This window comes from Manis javanica, chromosome 9 (assembly GCF_040802235.1).
Source record: "Manis javanica isolate MJ-LG chromosome 9, MJ_LKY, whole genome shotgun sequence".
NCBI lineage: Eukaryota > Metazoa > Chordata > Mammalia > Pholidota > Manidae > Manis > Manis javanica.
In genome coordinates, this window is record NC_133164.1 from 51,333,599 (window position 1) to 51,342,336 (window position 8,738).

The window sequence follows — 8,738 nt, forward strand, 5'->3', positions numbered from 1 at the left end:
GTTTTAGGTTCACAGCAACACTGAGTGGAAAGTACAGAGACTTTCCATCTACCTTCTGCCCCTACACACATGCACAACCTCCCCCAGTATTAACACCCTCAACTGGATGGTACATTTGTTATAACTGGTGAACCTACACATCTTAATCACCCAAAATCCATAGTTTCTACTGTGGTTCTTTCTTGGTGTTGTGCATTCTATGGGTTTGGACAAACATTTAATGACATCTATCCACCACTATAGATCACACAGAGTATTATCAATGCCCTAAAAATGCTTTGTGCTCCACCTACTCATCCCTATATCTCCCCAACCCCTGGAAACCAATGATCTTTTTACTCCACAGTTTTACTTCCAATTTTCCAGAGTACTTAGACTCATACTGTGTTTCTATATGCGAACTGTATATACTTCTCAGATTGGCTTCTTTCGCTTAGTGAGATATACAGTTGTATATTTATTCTTCTGTGATTGGATAGTTGGATTATTACCAGTGTTTGGCTAGAATGAATAAAAATTCATTCTTACAGTCTTTTTTTCTTTTTCTTAGGTAAATATGTAGGAGGATTACTAGATCACAGGGTAATTGCATGTATGAGTTTTCATGTTTACTGGTCATTCACATGTCTTCTTTTGTGAGATGGTGCTCAAATATTTTGCCCATATTTTGTTTTTACCAGGCTGTTTGTCTTTTCTTATTAGTTTGCAGGTAGTTTTTCTATGCTCAAAATGTAAATCCTTTGTCAGATATATGAATTGCAATATTTTCTGTGGCTTACTTTTTCCTTTTTGTAATGGTGTTTTTGATGAACAAAAGTTTAAAATTTTGGTGAAGTCTGATTTCTCAATTTTCTGTGGAGTCTGTCATGATTTTTCCATTCTCATTTGTGATTCTGTTGATTTGTGTTGATTCACTTTTTCTCTTAATAAGTCTGGCTAGAGGCTTATCTATTTTGTTTATTTTCTCAAAGAACCAGCTCTTGGTTTCATTGATTTTTGCTATTGTTTTATTCTTCTCAATCTTGTTTATTTCTTCTCTGATCTTTGTTATGTCCCTCCTTCTGCTGAGTTTAGGCCTCATTTGTTCTTCTTTTTCCAATTTCGATAATTGTGATGTTAGACTATTCATTGGGGATTGTTACTCCTTCTTCAAGTGTGCCTGGGTCGCTATATACTTTCCTCTTAGGACTGCTTTCGCTGCGTCCCACAGAAGTTGGGGCTTTGTGTTGTTGTTGTCATTTGTTTCTATATATTCCTTGATCTCTATTTTAATTTGTTCGTTGATCCATTGATTACTTAGGAGCATGTTGTTAAGCCTCCATGTGTTTGTGAGCCTTTTTGTTTTCTTTGTAGAATTTATTTCTACTTTTATACCTTTGTGGTCTGAAAAATTGGTTGGTAGAATTTCAATATTTTGGATTTTGCTGAGGCTCTTTTTGTGGGCTAGTATGTGGTCTATTCTGGAGAATGCCCCATGTGCACTTGAGAAGAATGTATATCCTGTTGCTTTTGGATGTAGAGTTCTATAGATGTCTATTAGGTCCATCTGCTCTACTGTGTTCAGTGCTTCCGTGTCCTTACTTATTTTCTGCCCGGTGGATCTATCCTTTGGGGTGAGTGGTGTGTTGAAGTCTCCTAAAATGAATGCATTGCAGTCTATTTCCCCCTTTAGTTCTGTTAGTATTTGTTTCACATATGCTGGTGCTCCTGTGTTGGGTGCATATATATTTAGAATGGTTATATCCTCTTGTTGGACTGAGCCCTTTATCATTATGTAGTGTCCTTCTTTATCTCTTGTTACTTTCTTTGTTTTGAAGTCTATTTTGTCTGATATTAGTACTGCAACCCCTGCTTTCTTCTCGCTGTTGTTTGCCTGAAATATGTTTTTCCATCCCTTGACTTTTAGTCTGTACATGTCTTTGGGTTTGAGGTGAGTTTCTTGTAAGCAGCATATAGATGGGTCTTGCTTTTTTATCCATTCTATTACTCCTTGTCTTTTGATTGGTGCATTAAGTCCATTTACATTTAGGGTGACTATTGAAAGATATGTACTTATTATCATTGCAGGCTTTAAATTCGTGGTTACCAAAGGTTCAAGGTTAGCCTCTTTAGTATCTTACCGCCTAACTTAGCTCGCTTATTGAGCTGTTATATACACTGTCTGGAGATTCTTTTCTTCTCTCCCTTCTTATTCCTCCTCCTCCATTCTTCATATGTTGGGTGCTTTTTGTTCTGTGCTCTTTCTAGGAGTGCTCCCATCTAGAGCAGTCCCTGGAGATGCCGTGTAGAGGTGGTTTGTGGGAAGCAAATTCCCTCAGCTTTTGCTTGTCTGGGAATTGTTTAATCCTGCCATCATATTTAAATGATAGTCGTGCTGGATACAGTATCCTTGGTTCAAGGCCCTTCTGTTTCATTGCATTAAATATATCATGCCATTCTCTTCTGGCCTGTAGGGTTTCTGTTGAGAAGTCTGATGATAGCCTGATGGGTTTTCCTTTGTAGGTGACCTTTTTCCTCTCTCTGGCTGCCTTGAAACTCTGTTCTTGTCCTTGATCTTTGCCATTTTAATTATTATGTGTCTTGGTGTTATCCTCCTTGGATCCTTTCTGTTGGGGGTTCTGTGTATTTCCGTGGTCTGTTCAATTATTTCCTCCCCCAGTTTGGGGAAGTTTTCAGCAATTATTTCTTCCAAAATACTTTCCGTCCCTTTTCCTCTCTCTTCTTCTTCTGGTACCCCTATAATGTGGATATTGTTCCTTTTGGATTGGTCACACAGTTCTCTTAATATTGTTTCATTCCTGGAGATCCTTTTATCTCTCTCTGCATCAGCTTCTATGTGTTCCTGTTCTCTTGCTTCTATTCCATCAATGGCCTCTTGTATCTTATCCATTCTGCTTATAAATCCTTCCAGAGTTTGTTTCATTTCTGTAATCTCCTTTCTGGCATCTGTGATCTCCCTCCGGACTTCATCCCATTTCTCTTGCATATTTCTGTGCATCTCTGTCAGCATGTTTATGATTTTTATTTTGAATTCTTTGTCAGGGAGACTGGTTAGGTCTGTCTCCTTCTCTGGTGTCTCTGTGATCTTGGTTTGCCTGTAATTTTGTCTTTTCATGGTGATAGGAATAGTTTGCAGAGCTGGGACTAGTGACGGCTGGAAGAACTTCCCTTCTTGTTGGTTTGTGGCCTTCCTCTCATGGGAGAATAGCGACCTCTAGTAGCTTGTGCTGGGTAGCTGCATGCATGCAGACAGGGCTTCTGCTTCCTGCCGGGCTGCTATGGAGTTTATCTCCACTGTTGCTGTGGGCGTGACCTGGCTCGGGCTGCTGCTCCGAAGTGGTGGAGTTGCGTTGGAGAGGGAGAGGCCTGGAGGCTATTTATCTCCGTAAGGGGCCTCCGTGCTTCCTGCAGCCCAGGGGATTAGAGTGCCCAGAGATCCCCGGATTCCCTACCTCTGGACTAAGTGTCCCGCCCTGCCCCTTTAAGACTTCCAAAAAGCACCTGCTAAAACAAAACAACGACAACAACAACAACAACAAAAAAAATGGCCGCTCGTTTTTCTTTGTTCTCTGGCGCCAGCTTTGGGCACCCGCTCACTGGTCTTGCTGCCCTGTTTCCCTAGTATTGGGGTCCCTGTCCCTTTAAGACTTCCAAAAAGCACTCGCCACAACAATAAAAAAAAAGAAAAAAGAAAAAGAAAAAAAGGTGGCTGCTCACGTTTCTTTTGTTCTCCGGCGCTGGTCTCTGATACCTGCTTGCCGGTCTTGCTGCCCTGTTTCTCTAGTATTGGGGTCCCTGTTCCTTTAAGACTTCCAAAAAGCACTCACCACAACAAAACAACAGAAAAAAAAAATAAAAAAGATGGCCACTCGCTTTTCTTTTGTCCTCCAGTGCTGGCCTCCAGTACCCACTCACCGTTCTTGCTGCCCTGTTTCCCTAGCATCCAGGGCCCTGTGCTTGCACTGTGTCTGCGCTCTGGTCCAGATGGCTGGGGCTGGGTGTTCAGCAGTCCTGGGCTCCTTCTCCCTCCCGCTCAGATCTCTCTCCTCCCGCTGGGAGGTGGAGGGAGGGGTGCTCGGGACCGCCAGGCCAGGGTTTGTATCTTACCCCCTTTGCAAGGTGCTGGGTTCTCGCAGGTGTTGATGTGGTCTGGGGTCTCGCAGGTGTTGATGTTGTCCTGTGTCCTCTGGTCTCTATTTTAGGAAGAGTTGTCTTTGTTATATTTTTATAGATATATGTGGTTTTGGGAGGAGATTTCCACTGCTCTACTCATGCCGCCATCTTGGCTCTGCCATCTGATTTCTCAATTTTCAAGAAAATGATTGGTGATAGGACTTTCTATCCTATCCTAAAAAATAGGATACAAATTTTATCTTTCCCTATATCAAAGCTATGAGGATATTCTCCTACGTGTCTTTCTGGAAACTTTGTAATTTTAGATTTTATGTTTAGGTCTAATTTCAAATTAATTTTTGTGTAGGGTATATTTTAGATGTTATAGTACATTTCTTTCTGTGCAGATATCTAGATGTTCCAGCACCACTTATTGAAGAGACTTTTATTTCCTCACTGAGTTGAATTGTTACCTTTTTCATCAATCAATTAACCAAATATGTGTGTATCTATTTCTGGACTCTATTCTCTTCCATTGGTTATTTGCCAATCATTGGCCAATACCACACTGTTTTAATAATTGTAGTTTTATAGGATGTCTTGAAATCAGGTAGTGTAACTTTATTCTTCTTTAAGGTGATATCTACTGTGGGTCAATTTTCGGCTTATGTGACTGTTGTGGGTTGAATTGTGACTCTCAAAAAAGATATGTTCACCTAAGAATGCAGTTTCCAAGTCTCAAAAAGACATATGCACCCCTATATTTATCACAGCACTATTTACAATAGCCAAGAAGTGGAAACAACCTAAGTGTCCATGAGTAGATGAATGAATAAAGAAGATGTCGTACATATACACAATGGAATATTACTCAGCCGTAAGAAGAAAACAAATCCTACCATTTGCAACAACATGGATGGAGCTAGAGGGTATTACGCTCAGTTGCTCAGTGAAATAAGCCAGGTGGAGAAAGATAAGTACCAAATGATTTCACTCATCTGTGGAGCATAAGAACAAAGCAAGAACTAAAGGAATAAAACAGCAGCAGACTCACAGAACCCAAGAATGGACTAACAGTTGCCAAAGGGAAAGGGACTTGGTGGGGGGTGGGCGGGAAGGGAGGGAGAAGGGGAATAAGGAGCATTACAGTTAGCACACATAATGTAGTCAGGGTGGGCACGGGAAAGGCAGTATAGCACAGAGAAGACAAGTAGTGACTCTATAGAATCTTACTATGCTGATGGACAGTGACTGTAATGGGGTATGTGGTGAGGACTTGATAATGGGGGGAATCTGGTAACCACAATGTTGCTCATGTGATTGTATATTAATGATACAAAAAAAAAAGATATATTCAAGTCCTAACCCCTGGTACCTGTGAATGTGACCTTATTTGAAAATAAGGTCTTTGTAGATGTAATATAGTTCAGACCAGTTCATGCTGAATTAGGGTAGCCCTTACTCTGATATGACTGGTATCCTTGTAAGAGGCTGAGGAGAGATACAGACAAAGACACATTTGAAGACAGACAGAAATTATGTTGATAAATCTAAAAGCCAAGGAATGTCAAAGACTGCCAGGAAACCATCAAAGGGTAGGAGAGAGGCCTGGATCAGATTCCCCTTCACAGCCTTCAGAGGAGCCACCCCCGCTAACACCTTGATTTGGACTTTCAGCCTCTAGAATTATGAGAGGATTAATTTCTGTTCTTTTAACCACCCAGTTGCGGTGCCTTGTTATGGCAGCCCTAGAAAACTAACACAGTTACAACTCAAACCTGCTTACTCAATAAGAAAATGAGCATCTCCTAAACTTACAAGTACAGAATTAAGGGGTTCCTAGTGATATTTATGTGAGGTATTGAGATTAGGCTCAATTGCAAGGGTCAGAAACCCTTCAACAGTGGCTTACACAATATGTACATTGGATTTTATTTTTCTCTCATGTAGGCAGTGGTATTCCAGGGTTAGTTGGTATGATGGCTCTATCATACCAGGGATTGAGGATTCTTCTCACTGTCATCCTCAACAGGGCTTCTATCTCATGGTGTGAAACCTAGCCTAATGTCTGGCTTCTATCCATCAGGAAGAAACAAGAGCCAGCATGGCTGCTCCCTTCCTTTCAGAATACATTCCGGAGTTTTGTACTGGATGCCTCTGCCCACAGCCCGATGTCCAGAATTTAGTCACATGACCATTCTTACCGGCAAGGGAAGCTGTGGCATATAATCTTTATTTCAGGAATCTGTGGGTCTACCTATTTATTACTAAAGTAGAAAGAGGAGATCTGATATCAGGAAACAACTACAAGTTTCTTCCACAGGATGTCTGTAGAGGAATGTCACAAGCTTATAGGTGATTGGATATAAGAGACTTGAGGGGAAAAAAATCAGATCTGGAAATAAAGTTTTGAAAGTGTGTAAATATTAGTTACAATCTTGAGGGGGGTGATAAGGCCTGGTGAGAGTATAGAGTGGGAAGAAAAGGTTAAGGAGAGACCTGTAGGGAACCCCAGAATTTAATTATACAGAAGGATTTGATATGGTTCTAAGAAGAAAAGGTGAGGTGTTTCGATGGTTATTCAGGACACATTTTAAGGATAGAGTGGTAAACAGTGGAAATGGGGGAAAGATGCTAATTAAGATAAAGAACTGTCTCTTTAGAATGTAAGAAGTTATGATTGTCCTGTCTCAAAATCATAAGGTACCCTGAGTCTTTTTTTGGAAGGAGACTTGTGTGACTGCATGACTTCTGGAATCTGAAATGTGTGTAAATCCCAGTGTAAGGATGTTATGGTTAATTTGGATTCCAGGCTGATGAAGATACAGCTCCTCACCCCTTCCTCAGTGAAGCACAATATCCCACCTGAACAGCGGGGTCACTTGCTATCTTTGTCACTATGGTCAAGGGGCTTGGGACCATAGGAGTCCCTGGAATAGAGAGAATGGAACCCAGCTGGAAGGGTCATAGGACTAAAGGTTTAATCTTTGCCTTTTGTCTGGGAAGGAATCAACATGAACACAGAAGTAGATGCACACATGTGCACTAGGAGATAGATAAGAGCATGTTAACTGAAGTAATGCATGTGATTGCTAAGACTGGGAACAGCCCAAGCATCCATCATGTAGATTTATACAGAGAGAGCAGATAAATGACTTGTTCTGTAATCGTTCAATGGAATTTATCTGCAGATAAAATGAATAAAGTATATCTGTGTGTATCAACATATGCAAAAACAACATTGAGGGAAAACAAAACATATTACAGCATTAAAGTAGTTATATAAATTTAAAAGCCACATAAAGCAATACTGTATCATTTTATGTGAACTTAACAAATACAGGGTAGGCACAAAAATATGGGCTGGGTGGGTATTTCCCAAATTCATAGGAATGGATGTCTCTGGGGAGGAAGTTCCAATCCTGGAAAGGAGTGGAAAAGACAACCAAGGGGATTTCAACTTCATTCATATTGTTCTATTCTCTTATTAAGATTTATTTGAAGCATATGAAAGGGTGGCCAATTTAATTACTTATTAGGGAAATGTAAATTAAAGCACAGGAAGAAGAAGAGGAAAAAGATGGCAGTCAGATACTAGGACCAGAGTGGCTAAAATTAACACATCTAACAGTATCACATGTTGACATAAATATGGAGCAACTGGAATTCTCATACACTACTGGGAGTATAGATTCATTCACCCACTTAGGAAAGCTGTTTGGCAGTATCTTTGAAAGCGATCCTGTGATTCTTACATTCCATGCCTAGATGTAATTCCATGAGAAGTGTGCTGAAAGAAATGCACAAGGCTGTTCCTAGAAGCTTTATTTATATTAACAAATGATTAGAGATATCAAACCAATGTGGTCATTCCACTTCCATATATCTATCCTGGAGACTCTTCATCATGACCACAAGGACACAGGTGCAAGAATATTCATTGCAGCACCGCTTGTAGCAACAGCAACGAAATAACAGCTCAGATGTTGTAAAGGTAGAAGGAACTCATGGACATTGTGTTAAGCAAAAGAAGCCAGATATAAAAGAATACATATAATATGTCTTTGTTTAAGGAGTTTTAGAATTGTTTAAAATTAAACCAATTTCAGGTGATAGAATTCAGAATAGGACTTACCATAGGGATTACTTACAGGTGCTAGTGCCTGGAGAATGGCACCTTCTGGGATGAGAAAATGCTATATCTTGATCTGGATAGTAATTACACAGGGAAACATTTAACAAACTTCATACTTAAGATTTGCAGACTTGTTATGTGTAAGTTGCACCTCAAAAAATATCAGAAGCAAAAATAACAAAATGTTAACAGGTTCTCAGTGGTGAGTTCCACAGAATGCTATTTATCTAATTCTCTATATTCTCCTGTATATTAAAGTTATATTTATGATTAGGAAAGAGAAAGAGAGCAGTAGTCCTCTAGAAACCAAAGTGCCACCGATTGTAGAGGAGGTGACACTCTGAGGTGGGGTCCCTTGCCCAGCCATCTCCCCAGTGCCTGGGTGAGTCCCCTTACAATGGGGTGCAGCTCTGCTGCTGGAGAGAAAGTGATCTGCATTGTCATTCTCTCAGTGAAGTGACATGGCTACTAAAAAGTGGGGCTGTTTTGT